This window comes from Pogona vitticeps, chromosome 12 (genome assembly GCF_051106095.1).
Source record: "Pogona vitticeps strain Pit_001003342236 chromosome 12, PviZW2.1, whole genome shotgun sequence".
NCBI lineage: Eukaryota > Metazoa > Chordata > Lepidosauria > Squamata > Agamidae > Pogona > Pogona vitticeps.
Genome location: NC_135794.1, coordinates 17348155 through 17362801, shown reverse-complemented (window position 1 = coordinate 17362801; position 14647 = coordinate 17348155). Strand labels below are relative to the sequence as shown.

Genomic DNA, 14647 nt, shown 5'->3' with positions numbered 1-14647 from the left:
GTTCTCAAGCCGCACACACTCGCACAACCAACAGAAAGTCGGTGTGGAGCTTAAAAACAAAAAGCGGGGGGAAAATGGGCAGCTGGAACCCAGCTTCAACAAAAGAGGCTGGCAATCTTCCTATTCCACCCTTCACAGTCCAGCAAGGACTTAAGACAATTACACAGTTATTTTAGGTTGGGCTCGCCATTCGAGTGGGAGAGACAAATGGGCCTCGTTCTCACCGGGCTCCATAACAGATTACTCGCAGCCTTGACTCATTTGTCTTTGTGCCGTTTTGCTCTCGTTATAGGTTGGAAAGGAGAGGGGGGGTACGGCCAGGGTGAGAGTGAGCAAGCTAGAAGCGATACTCCAAGAGTTGGTGCATTCCGTAGAAAAAGGACATTCATTATCCACACAGCTGGATAATGGTTTTGCTCGTTCCCTATCAATCATTTAGGTATTATCCATGATCCCTCTAGTCCCTGAGCTACGGGCTTAAACTTTCCAGTGGCAATAAGGCCCACAGAATATCCCACCTAGGGGGGCGGAGACAAATGGCCTGGATAATGATGACTATGGTGACGTGGTGGCACTGTGGGCTAAACCGCAGAAGCCTGTGCTGCAGGGTCAGAAGACCAAGCAGTCTTAAGATCGAATCCACGTGACGGAGTGAGCTCCCGTCGCTTGTCCCAGCTCCCGCCAACTTAGCGAGTAGATAAATAGGGACCACCTCGGTGGGAAGGTAACGGCGTTCTGTGTCTAAGTCGCACTGGCCTTGTGACCATGGAAGATTGTCTTCGGACAAAACGCTGGCTCTATGGCTTGGAAACGGGGTTGAGCAGCACCCCCTAGAGTCGAACACGACTGGACAAAAAATTGTCAAGGGGAACCTTTACCTTTACCTAATGATGACGATGATGTGCCATCAAGCCAAATCTGACCATTGCACTCCTTTTCAGGTTTGTCTAGGTAGGGAATACTCAAAGTGGTTGACTATTCCCTTGTTCTGTGCTCTGGGGCTGCAGAGTTTGCCAAAGGCCACACAAGCTGAGGCTACTTACAGGAGACACAGTCAACTTCCAATCTCTGGCTCTGCAGCCAGATATTTAACTCATTGAGCTATCCAGCTACCAATGTTTACATATATATTAATAACAGCATTCATGCATTAGTCCTGATCTATATTTATATGTATATTAAGAATATTCAGTAGGGATATGGTGGAAGTCTGAAAATTAAAGAAACCACACATTTGTTGTATCATCAGTTTCAGTACTTACTTTGAACCTGTAACCCATCACCTCTAGTTTATTAGTTTTAGAAGAGGTGGCCATGTTAGTTCCCCCTCACACACACACATGTCTGATGAAGTGGGCTTGTCCATGAAAGCTTGCGGTAGAATATAATAATTCGTTTTTAAGGTGTCACACGTTTTGTCTTTTGTTTTGTTTCTGTGGGTTTTGCCCGATTTGTTTATTAGTGACATTTGTTGATATTTATCAGCTATCCTTCATTAGATCAAGGTCCTATACATGACTCTCCACTTCTCCAGCTTATGTGTCACAACTTCCCTTTGAGGTAGGCCAGTCTGAAAGAGAATGGTTGCCTGAGGTTCATCGACTTCCAAGGCTTAGTCAGAATCTCCCAAATCTTAGCCCTACTTTCTCATTCAAAGGTAGGCAAAATGCATAACACTACACTTCCTAGCACGCAAACATGCCTGCACTACCAAAGGGAGGTGAAAAAGAGGCAGATAGGTACAATATAAGGAATCTATGTTGAGTGCCACTCCATCCTAGGGGTCAACCGGGGCTACATGTTCTGCCCCACAGTCAGCACAGGACTGTATGAATGGCCCTGATTTGGTCTGCATATTTGTCCAAAAATGGTGCAGAACCTGAATGCGGACTGACACTCTTAGGCGTTCTTCCTTCTTTCTCTGAGGTCACTTGCTGCTTCTTCTTGGTTCTCCACTGTCGGCAGGGAGGTAGACACAGAATCTTGATCTTGGCAGTCTCAGTATCTAAATCTAATTATCCCCTTTCTCCCCACACTATGAATAAATGCATTCCCGACGTTCAGAAGTGGCTCTCCTTGATGCCACTCTGTGGAGTGGTGCGTTTTCACCCGTAGTCCCAACTTCAGCAGCAGCAGCTTACCGTGCTCTCCCTGTAACACACCAAATAATCCTCAAAAGCACATGGCCACCAAACTGTCACAAACCAAAACATGTGACAAAGAATACAATTAAAACATTTTTTGCTCCTGGAAATGTGATAGTCCATTTTTGTATTGGGTTGTTTTTTTAATGATGGGATGTTCTGTGGATAGTTGGCTACGTGCAGTTCATGTGCCACATATAGTGGTGCCTCGCTTAACGAGGATAATCCGTTCCAGCGAAATCACTGTAGAGAGAAATCCTCGTTAAGCAAAATAAAAAATCTCATTGAAACGCATTGAAAACCTGTTCAATGCATTCCAATGGGCTGAAAACTCACCATTGAGCGAAGATCCTCCATAGATGCCTGTAAAGTGATGAATCCTTCCTAAAACACAGCGGTGAGCCATTTTACACAGCGGGCGGCCATTTTGAAGCTGCCGATCAGCTGTTTTAAAAACATTGTCTAGCGAAAAATCGGTTCCCGAAGCAGGGAACCGATCATCATGAAGCGAATTTTGCCTATTAAAACATTGTCATCGTATAGTGGTTTCGTCATTTAACGAGGCAATTGTTAAGCGAGGCACCACTGTAATTCTAACCACTGCCTCCTGGGTGCAGAAGGGCACAAACTAACAGTCAGGCAGAGCAAGAGCTGGTCTGCCTCTCATTCCAGTCTAGGATGTCTCCCCATTTGTTCATCCCATTACTGCCTGTCCATTTCTACAGCTGTGTACCAGTCTTATGAGGATTCACCATCAGGCTGAATTCGTCTTTCTTAAGACCCAAAGAGAGAAGATTCCACTGCAAGCCACAAGTGTACACATCTTCCCAAGCATGAGAGCAGACTTTCATATACCTTTCTTTCTCTCTCTCTTATTCTCTCCCAGCAGATCATGTGTCAGTCAGAACATTCCATGTGTGACAACCCCATAACGTGAAACCACATGGGCCTGCTAATTAGTGAAACAGAGAATGGAGAAAGGAGGGGCAGAAATCCAGCACTCGGATACTTTGCAAATCCCCCAGCACTTTGTAAAGGCAGGCTGTCAAGAGCTGTCAAGGCCAAAGAATCAGCCTTCATTCCTTTTTCTATCCATTTCTAAAACCTCCCAGAATCATTACATGAAGGTCTCGTTTTGCTCTTACTTGCTTCCCCCCTCCAATATCTTAGGAAGAAGTTATAAATGATACTACAAAATGCTTTACATTTTATAATGACCTAAGAATCCTTGGCTTATATTGAGTCCACTGAGATGGGTTTTAAACACATGTACATATTTTATCTCAGCTGTCTCTCTCTCTGGATTCTTGCCCTGTAATTTCTCTTTTCCAGAATGTGGCAACTTATGCAGAGTGTCCAAGTAAATTAAAATGATTTGAAATAGGCTTCTGTGTATTGCCATTCCTGATGTCTGATTTGTGTCCCTTAATTCTTTTGCACAGAGACTGTCCTGTTTGTCCTATGTAGATGGCAGAGGGGCATGGTTGGCAAAAAAATGGCACAGATAGCATTGGCAGAAGAACAGGTGAAGGTACCCTTGATGTTGCGTGTGACATTGACATCAGTTATCTCTAAGAAATAGCATCTGTGGGTCTTATACACTTATAGTGCAGTGCTAACCCAAAGATGCACAGGCCATAGCAGATTGGGAGTATAGACAGAAGCCTCTGGACAATAGGAATGCACATATGATCACAGAAATGCTGGTCAGCCAGCAAAACCATTTGCTTCTAGTGCTCTCTGAAATCTGCCAGCAGAGGGATCTGTCAGCAGAACTGCTCTGTCTCTTAGGATCTGCCAGCAACAGAGCCAGAAAGCAGTCAGACAGGGGGCAGATTAGGAGAGATGCTGACTTATGCCACATCCTAATCTCCTCTCCAAGGAAGGGAAACGATCAACGTGCCTGACTGGCTGAAAGAATCTGGTCTGAAAGGGCCCCGTTCTTTTGTGACTTGAAATCTTTTGGTGGCTGAAATTATAATCATCCCAAAATCTTGACTCTGAGATAGGACAGGGCTGCGAGGTTATGCAGACCAGCTCCTGGAGGCCACCTGCCACCTCATTTGCCCTGAGTAGCTGCTTGTAAGAAAGCAGTTGGTGGGTTGGCTTTGTAGCTTGGGCTGTTAGCACGATACTACGCGAGTCCTGGATTTTCAGTAAGGTTGGGCATGTGTCCGTTTCCACCGAGAAAACCTCCCTATTTCAAGAGCTGTTTTTTTCAGAGATGTCCTCCATTTGAAAGCTGTCCAGTCCAAGTATGACTGAAGGTCAAGAACACAAAGTAGAGAGATGAGGGACACTGTCCATCCACAATCGGTGGCTCAGCAGACACACAATTAATCTGGTTCAAGTCTTCCTTATTCATAAAAAATGTACAGTGGGGTTGAGATTCCTTCCGCACCCATTGTTGCCTAGTAACCTCCTATCGGAAGTTCGTCTTCACCCATTACTGTTGGAATTGTCAATTCTCTTTTGCTAATGATCATTAATACCTGAAGGAAGACAAGACTCGCTGGAAAAGACAGTAACACTGGGGAAAGTGGAAGGCAGTAGAAAAAGAGAAGATGGACCACGGGTAGACTGAGTAAATAAAAGAAGTCATGCCCTTTAGTGTGTAAGACCTGAGCAAGGTTATTAAGGCCAGGACATTCTGAAGGTCGTTAATAAATAGAGTCATCCTAAGTCAGAAGCAACTTCGTGGCAGAACATAATAAGAACAGCATCACTCTTGAGGCAGATGCAGCCGGTTAGCCAGGTGATTCCAGCGAAATTGAGATTTCTGATTCAAGCCAGAAGAGCATTTGGTTCACAGAACAAGGATATTGAGAGAGGCTGCTGTTAACTGATTGTTTTTTTTCCAGTTCATTTGATAAGATCTCTTGCAGTGCAGCACTGGGGCAGCAATTTACTGGTGGAAGGAAGGAAGATGGCTTTCTGCTGAATAGAAAAGGCTGACACCAGACATTTACAGTTGTGCCCCGCTTAACGATTACCCCGCATTATGACAAATCTGCTTTACGACAATGTTTTTGTGAGGGAAGAGGTAAACAGAGCTTGGGGACATTAATTTTCTGGATTAAACTCCCAGGCCAGAGGTTTCTGACAGTTGTAGCCCAAAATCTTTGTAAATAATCCTGGTAACACTTCAGGGACATCACGGCAGAAAGTCAATTGGCCCTTAGCAACTACCACGCAGGGAGAAAGGTTAGGGGTATAATGAGCAATGGCCCCTCTCTTTGAATCCAGTTTGCTCTGAGATGGGGAAAACTAAGTGAAGAACTCCTTAGTCAGATTCGTACAAAAGGTATGGTTGTTTAAGAAAGAGGAATAAGAGCTCTGAGAGAAAAATTGGACTTTTTAGGAGGGGAATGGGTTTTGGGTGTTCCCCCATGTGGCCTCAACAGAGGAGCCAATGGGGGCTAGTTGTTAAGAATGGCAATTGATTTGAAACTCAAGAAATTCATGTTCTATTTCCCTCGGGCCAGCATTCTCTCTCTCTCTCTATCTCTGACTTGCCTCCCAGACCTGTTGTGGGGATAAAAGGAGAAGGAGCACCACATAAACTGCCTTGAACTGATTGAAGAGAAAGGCATTTGAATAATACTTTTTTACAGGGAAGCATGTTGCATTGCTCACTATTTTGTTGGCAGCCAGATTTCTGTTATTGTTGCCAAAACTCTACAAAGCAATTCATGGCATAACTTGTTATGAATGTGTTGCACTATCTTCTCCAACATGCTAGAAAAACACAGCAAATGTCTCTGGTAGTTGCTATCTGGTTCCCCCTAGTGGGGAGGTCTGATACCGCACCATGGAAATATTTATAAAAATGCTGTGAATAGAAAATCAAATAATGTCTCCCATGCCATTTAAGAGGGTTAAGAATATGGCATAAATCTGAAAGCCCCATTGAATTCCTTTATACATGACTTTAAATCTTTTAAATATAATTTTTGAAAGTAATTAGTTGTCAGTACTTACACCAAAGTAATCTAGGGATTACTTATTACACTTAGAATGTAACTTTGTAACTGCTAACTTCAGTGCCCCCCAAAGTTACAGCTAATTACATTATTTGCAACTAATTACTGGGAAAAGCAGGATATAACACATAAGAGATTTACATAGACCTGACCAAAGCATTCATTCAATGGCTCCCGGATTCCTGTTGCACCTTTTCTTGAGAGGGGAGAACACCCACCGCAAAGGCCGATGTGAGTCATAACTGCTCTCAACGGTTCCTCACTGTGGGAAATGCAGCTGCGCTATGAACCGGATAGCGGAGGCTACTTTTTAAAGAGGTGCGATGTGATTCTCATGCTATTATTTATTCACCAGGCGTATATATGTATTCTCTCTGACCTTCCTGACACGAAGGGGAGAACCACCCGCCAATGGGAAGGAAACAATCTAACTAAGAACACATGTATACAAACAATTTCCTCACTGGGAAGTCCCTGGATCCCCTTCCCTAATGGCGAAGCGATATTCTGTTCTTCCATTTTACCTCACTCCTGCGGCGCTCAAATAAGGGCTAATCACCCAGTTAATGCAATGCAGCTGGTGCTTATGGGAGCAAGCCGGCAAGGGCAGGAACGAGACGCGTCATGTTAACATAAGCTGACTCGAGTTTTATTTCAGTACAAGGCAGGACAGCTGCCGGGAGAGAAAGGGAGGGAAATGGCCAGCGGGAAAATAATGGACGAAGAAGCCTGAGAGAAAAATAATAATACTGATGATGATGATGATGATGATGATGATGATGATGATGATGATGATGATAATGATAATGATAATGATAATGATAATGATAATGATAATGATAATAATAATAATAATAATAATAATAATAATAATAGCGATAGCGATAGCGATAGCGATAGCGATAGCGATAGCTTTATTTATCTAGGAGCCTTTCAATGGTCTCTAGGACTCAGGAAGATTTTGCTCCATGAGAGACAGAATGCCAGAAGTGCTTTGGGGGGACGGAGTCATGGTTTTCATAATTTTAGCACGATTGCAAAATTAATTGGTGTCAAACTTCTAATCGCCCAAAGCAGAATAAGGAATGATAAGCTTCTTCTTCTTTTCCTTTGAAAGTGGTGCTGGGCTTTTTCTGTAAAACCGTCCCAAGACTCATTATATGCAAAGTACATCCAGCGCTATCTAGGTCACATGTTTATTATTTTTTATATGGTGCCTGATGAGTGCAATACTTCACTGAATGCAGAAAAAAACAGCCTATGCGAAGGCCAAGTTTTCTCAGAACGAGACTGACAAATCCCTCCGTCTAACCGGAAGGAAGGGGGAAAATATCAATTTTTCTTGGACCCACGAGGGCTGCACAGAAGAGCAAGTGGGAATTGCTGAAAGGGTCTGGGGGGTGATCTTGGGCTTTTTTTGGAGGTTTCAGCTGTCCCTTCATAGCAGCAACGAAGTCTACCACAAGGGGATCAGGCAAAATCCAAAGAAACAAAACCAAAGAGACAAAATCTAAGGAAACAAAAACATGTTGCACCTTTTGTCTTATCTTTTTCTCCCCTTTTTCTTTGGATTTTGCCTGATACGTTTGCACAGACTAACCCAGCTACCTCTTCCAAAGTCTACTACATTTACTCGAGAGCTCCTCTCTCCTCGTCGTTTAGTCATGTCCGACTCTTCGTGACCCCATGGACCAGAGCACGCCAGGCCCTCCTGTCTTCCACTGCCTCCCGGAGTTGGGTCAAATTCATGTTGGTTACTTCGCAGACACTGTCCAGCCATCTCATCCTCGGTCGTCCCCGTCTCCTCTTGCCGTCACACTTTCCTAACATCAAGGTTTTTTCCAAGGAGTCTTTTCTTCTCATGAGATGGCCAAAGTACTGGAGCCTCTCTCCTCAATTCCAGTCAATGGCCATTTTTTTTCAAGCCATTGGGTGGCAGATGGGATACGGAGGATTTGTGGAACTGTTGCCCCATGCTGGTGGTGAACAGCAGCTCCTTGGCCCACCCCGTAGTCACTCTGGGATTGCACAAAATGCCCTTGGTTGGGTCTTGCGTTGCACTTTTGTTCAAAGACGGTGCACATGCCTCATATAAATACACGGCAACAGATGGACACGGCAGCAATTGCCTGCCTTATCTAGGTCAATCTCAAGTCACTGGTCAATCTGTTGGAACACGGCAAGAGATGTTTATGATCATTCTAACTTCTGAATGGGGGAAGGCAAAAAGGTTGCTTTGATAGAGAGAAAGACCAAGAAACTAGAGTGGAACACAGGCTTTGTTTCGAAAAGAATAAGAATAGCCCAAGAATAGTCAGGTTTTTTTATATTATGTGCAGGATTAAAAGAACTATCCACCAGCCATTACACTCATTAGGTTCAAACAGTGATATATTAAGCTTCCGTAATGAAAGCTAGGCTTGCAAAATAATATCCGCGGGGATCGGAGTGGCCCTTCATTATCTGGAAAAAAAATAAATAAAGAAGAATTGGAAGGGGATAAAGGCGTAATGAGAAACGATCACTTTGCTGCATCAGCTGCTGAGGATGCCATCATCCCTATGGCCCATTAACTTAGAAAGTGTGATAATGTGGATGTTATTGGCGATACGTGCCCCAGCATTAAGTACAGGACCTGGAAAAGAACACGGATGTGTTGCTAAAGGGCAAATTACACCTTGCTAATTGTCCTGCCTTCATTTTATTATCATCCCATGTTTGGGTTAGGCTGGTGAATGGACAGCTGTGATGATGAAGCTGAGCTTCATCCTGATAAGGGTGATGATCAGCATCTCTGATCAGAGACGCTGGAGCAGCTAGACAACTTTGTAATGATTGTATCTCGATTTTGCCTGCATGCTCAGAGATGGACAGAGCATAGTTCTTTCTGTTGTAACACTTGGCTATGGGCTGCATTAGGAAACAGTCAGAGTGGCTGTGTAACCTAGCAGTTAGATTGTTGGATGGAAGCTTGGGGGATCCAGTTTCAAATCCCAAGAGAGCCCTGAAGTTTACTAGAGAACTTAGTCCAGTCTCTTGCTTTCTGGCAGCCCTCCCCCGCAAAGTTGTTCAGATCAGGAGGGGAGGAGGAGGAGAGAGATGGCTCTTGAGTGCTTTGGAAGAAAAGAACACACCAATGCATACCTACAGTAGGACCCCCTCAGCCATAGGGGACCAGTTTCAAGCCCACACTGCAGATACTGAAATCCGTGGATAATTGTGAACTTTATACATAGCATGGTATTTTGCTCTGTCTAGTGGCCAGTTCTGGTAAGTACATAATAGAAATGCACATTTTTTCTTTTAATAATTTTAGCTGGAGGATAAATGAAATTGCAGATACCAATCCAGCGGATACACGGGTCCTACTGTAAATAAATAGGGACTAGGAGGCTGGAATCCTGTGACATAGAAGTCTAGAGGGAAATGGTGTGAGCAAGTGAATAAGAGCCTAAGATGGAAGAGACCAAGCTAATGGTGTCCCACAACATTTTCATAGCACTACATGGCCAAAGAAGACTGAGGTGGTTCTTGGGAGGGTGGAATCCTGGAAGTAACCCTTGGAATTGTTAAGTAATCTTCTTACCATTGTAAGGATATTTCGTATTTTTGCTAACAGAGAGCAAGAATGAAAATTGATTTGTAAATTTGCAACCCTCTGAATGAATCTGAAATTCTGAATGCTCTTTAGATTTGCTAATTAGAGGGGGAAAGTGAATTCCACATTCTCTTATTTGTGTTAGAAATGTTAAAGTCACCATGCAATTTCTGCACAGATCATACAATTATTTATTTATTTATTGATTGATTGATTGATTGATTGATTGATTGATTGATTGATTGATTAATTAATTAATTGATTTGATTTATACCCTGCCTATCTGGGTGACTCGTCCACTCTAGGCGGCTAGAAAGCAAGTATCCCAAAACTTGTAACTTCCATCCAAATTGCACAGGCACCACATTCACCAACAGAGCATAGAAGTAATTAGCTTTGGGGGGAGGGGGTAATTATTAAAGTGACTAGTACTCAAAAAGTTTTTAGGCATAAAATTCACCTTTTAAGGTCACTTCAACACTTTTAAAAAGGCACGTTTTCAGTTCCCTGTAATGAGAGAGTATTGGCTGGTTCTGTCTTTCCAATTTGTAAAAACATTTCACGGTGCAGTATCAAAATTAGCCAGTAGAGGGAACCAGAGAGTACTTTCCTGATCAGTTGAGGTCTATGGCACTGTAAACTAATGGTGGGCAGCAAAACGAATTACTAGAGATGGGCACGAACAGCCCTGAACTAGAAAAAACAATGAATTGGGCTGAACTACAAACCCATTTATTTTTCAGGGGGTTTGTAATGGTTTGTGGTTCGTAGCTAACCACAAACCATCATGAACCACTGATTTTCTGGTTCGTGCCTATCTCTACTAATTACTTGCGCAATCAGAACAACGTTACAGACATTTTTAAAGGTAACATTCACAGCCAGGGCCAGGACACCCCCAGCCTCAAACTTTCACAAGCTACCAAGTAAATAAAATATTTTTAAGAAGAAGAATCCAAGGGGTTGTGTTGTGAGGCTGAGATGGCAAATGTTTGCAAATCACTGAAAACGTTGCTGATGGTACGAATAGATTCATCCTGGAAAACTGGCTTGCAAATGCTGTTGAATTCTACCCCGGTTGAAATGCCATTACTGTTTTGGGTTTAGTCACCCAGAGCATCCCAGCTGGTGGTAACAGACTCATAAAACTGTACAGCTGGAAATGACTCTAAGGGTCGTTAAGTCCATCCCCCCCGAGGAAGCAAGAAATCCACAGCATGGAGTCACAGCAGAGGTGGGACTCTGGGAGTTGTAACAACATTTCCCATCTCAGCTTGAATGTTTTTAACTATTGCTTCATGTTAATTAATAATGATCATTATGTGCCATGAAGTCAGTTCTGATTTATGACAACTATTTCCAGGGTTTTTTAGGCACAGAGTACCCCTGTGTGCTTCTTCCAGGGGTGCCCTGGGGCCATGCAGATTGCCCAAGGAAACACAGGCTGGCTCTTCTCGCGGCAGGCACAGTGAGGAATTGAACTCCCAACCTCTGGCTCGCCGAATTCACTGTGCTATCCAAGCAGGCCTTAACGTGCAAAGGGTCCTCCATCATGGTTCCAGCTTTGATCACTTCCTTCCCTAAAAAAAAACATGCCGGACTTGTTCTTCCTGGACCTCAAGCAAGGAAGAAACCTTTGAAAGACCTGAACTGAGCTATTAATGATAGGAATTTTTGAAAGTCCTTAATGCGTAGGAAGGACAGATCCTGAAGCTGAGGCTCCAATACTTCCGTCATCTGATGAGAAGAGAAGACTCCCTGGAAAAGACCCTGATGTTGGGAAAGTGTGAGGGCAGGAGGAGAAGGGGATGACAGAGGACGAGATGGTTGGACAGGGTCGTCCAAGCGACCAGCATGAATTTGACCCAATTCCGAGAGGCAGTGGAAGACAGGAGGGCCTTGTGTGCTCTGGTCCATGGGGTCACAAAGAGTTGGACATAGCTAAACGACTAAACAACAACAACAAATGCATAGGACCCAACTTGATAGCCCATGAGGAGAGTGACAACAAGTAAGGGAGAGCTGGTGGTCTAATTGTCTCACACCGACCTTCAGAAGATCGCTGGATATTTTTCCTCCTCCAACAGGACTTTGGGCATATGGGGACAGCATGAAGAAGACATATTTGCTGATGACTGAATACAAGTTTGCTTTTTATTACTAGGCAAACTTTATATCCTTTCAACGTTGTGGTTGTTTTTCCCCTGCATATTTGTTTTTTAAAAATATCTGTGCTCTCCAGGGATGGAGAGAATACCAGGATGTATATGTAAAAACAAATAAATGAATAAAGCCAATTGGGTGGGGTGGCTAAGAATCAAACAAACAATGGCAAGGAAAGCATGTGGCCGAGGACCTGAAGGCCTTATTCAGGAGCTGCCTGTGTTTGCTGCCTTTCCAAATGTTATATAAGAAGCAGCTGGCTCCTTCTCCTTTGAAACATATTTTCACCTCGGTTAAGGAAATTAACACCATTTCCCGGCAAGACAAGTGTGACATTTAGAAACAAAATGATCTCCATCAATCTTCCAAGGGTGGTGGGGAGGGGAAAGGAGGTTTTGTTGCTTTAAATGTGCTTTTCAAGAAGAAGGAGAAGGAGAAGAAGGAGAAGAAGGCGAAGAAGAACCTACAGGAGGTTCCCCCACCATGACCATCCAGATGTTGAGGAAACTGGTTTGGGATTATAGGCGTCATGGTTGAAACCAGCTGGATGATGCCAGGTTGGAGAGGCTGACCAAGAGTGCCAGCTTCTAGAACCATCAGAGTCATCCCAACAACAGGAGGTCATTCCTCTTCCACGCCATTGCTTAGGCACAGCTATAAATCTTTTGCAAAATGTTACTTTTGGAGGCCACAGAACTCTCCTGCCATCATAGCCAACATCCTGGGATCTGTGTAAAAAAACTAACTTTTCCATGCTCAGAAAACCTACACGGTGACACCACAAAAATTGCATAAAACAACAGCAGCAGGATTGTTGTTTGCTCAGGACTGGGCTATGTACCCAAATGTGCAGCGCATGGGTCGACAGCCTATAAAGCCCCTCTCTCTTTTCCACATTACACCTGCTGAATAGGCCAACTTGAGCCAGGAATCAGAGGTTTAATTTTGGTTTTATTCAGCTGAAAGAACCCAAATTTCTTTGGCTTTTTTCCCCCCCACTGGCACACACTTCCCGCACATTATTTTATTTAATTAAGGACACCTGAAACGTTAACGGAGGCCAAACCTGGCTTCGCTGATGCTGTGCTAACAACAACGAGGGGGAGAGAGAAGGGAAAAAAATGCCCCAAAGTGGTTCTCACTTCCAGATAAACTTGGCTCTCGAGGGCGAAGGAAATGAAAGCAAATAGAGAGCCATGTTTCCTTTTTAAAAATATATATATATATTAAAAAAAATAGCCAAATGGAATACTCCTGCCACGACCGGTTGGAGCTGTTGCATTACACGGATTTTTAAATTAAATGTCAAATAGAATTTGGCACCAAAGGTGTGGGGCTGCCCTTAGAGAAAATGTGACACCTTGAGCTTAATGGGTTTCCTGTAGCTGTCTAGTGCTTGAGTAGAATGAAGGCCAAGGTTTCTCCATATGGAGTGTCTTGCAAGGAAACTGAAGGGCTGGCCTGCCCATCAAATGTACAGCACGGATTCTTCCCAAGGCACAAGGATGTTAGGGTTGATGCTGGGCCACAGCCCTGCAGCCTGTTGCTAAAGAATCTATGTCCATGTCCTACAGATGGAAGCAGAGAGGACCTAGACTTACCTTGATTCCTTGGCACTTATCCAAGCTGCAGGGGCCAACATCATTTGCTTCTCATAGACTTTTTATCACATGGCACCCCTCTCATGAGCCGCGCCCCATCTCGTTGTCTTCTCCTAAATCAAGGATGGGAATCATGCAGACCACAGACCACCTCAGGCTGCCCCTTCCTCTGTGACATCACCCTTGGGATGTTGCAAGGGCCTGTCCCTTCAACCTCTTCGCAGTATCCTGTCTTTCTTGTCCACCCACCTCCATTCACGTCACTGAATAATTTTATTGCCTAAATTCTCTGAGCTGGCAAAAAAGTCTCCCCTGTTGCTTCTCAACACCGGTGGCTTCCCATGAAACATAGCAAGCCCTTTGCCCCAAAATTAAAATCCTATTCCAAATTACTGTCTGCATAGATTTAAGCATACACATGGTTCAGCAATTGTTGGTGTTTTAATAATAATTGCATGCCATCAAGTCAATTCCAACTTATGGCAACCCTTTCCAGGGTTTTCTAAGTACAGGAGACACAGAAATAATTCACCCTTCCCTTCTTCTGGGGGCACCCTGGCGCTGTGTGACTTGCCCAAAGCCACACAGGCTGGCTCTTGTCCTAGGATGTGCAGTGTGGAATCAAATTCTGGGTCTGCAGCCAGATACCAAAGCCATTTCTGCAAAGAGAATGGCCCAGGTTTAGCTATGTGGTGGCATTCAAGGAGGGCTTTGTCAAACGACAGTTGGAACCATGCCTTGCTGCAAGGAGGCATTCGTCGTTCCTATACTCACTCTGTTCAGTCCTGCCCAGCTGCTTGTACAAGCCAGGAGAGGAAAGGTCCTAACTTAAGGATGGTGGTTCTCATATTCATTCTGCATAAGAGTGCAGCAATAGATATTGCACAACAGAGAAAATAAGCATTCCATAAGTCACCTGTAAAAATGGGAGGACCCCAACCAAAAAACCTGAACTTTAAAACTGGACCTCAGATAAGCACCAAATTTGGCACCAATGTAGTAAACAGCAGTCAAGATGGTCTACAAGATACCTTCTCGTACTCACTACCATTCACACGTATTGAAACACAGACTTGACAATTGTTTTATGTTGGGTAAAACATGGTTAACTGATGAAAAAACGAGTCACCTTTTGGGATTTTCCTTTGCATGGTGTCC

At 43.9% G+C, this 14647-nt stretch overlaps 1 protein-coding gene and 1 long non-coding RNA gene across 2 annotated transcripts in view; both read right to left on the bottom strand.

Moving 5' to 3' along the window:
• The window catches only part of LOC144584572 (uncharacterized), a 113283-nt gene that overhangs the window by 18567 nt on the left and 80069 nt on the right, over window positions 1–14647 (bottom strand). The window lies entirely within an intron of this gene.
• LOC144584521 (uncharacterized) lies at window positions 1760–13634 on the bottom strand. Its single transcript, XR_013538818.1, has 2 exons — window positions 13490–13634; window positions 1760–2151 (listed from the first exon to the last, which is right to left on the bottom strand). It is a non-coding gene; the product is annotated as an uncharacterized LOC144584521 (long non-coding RNA).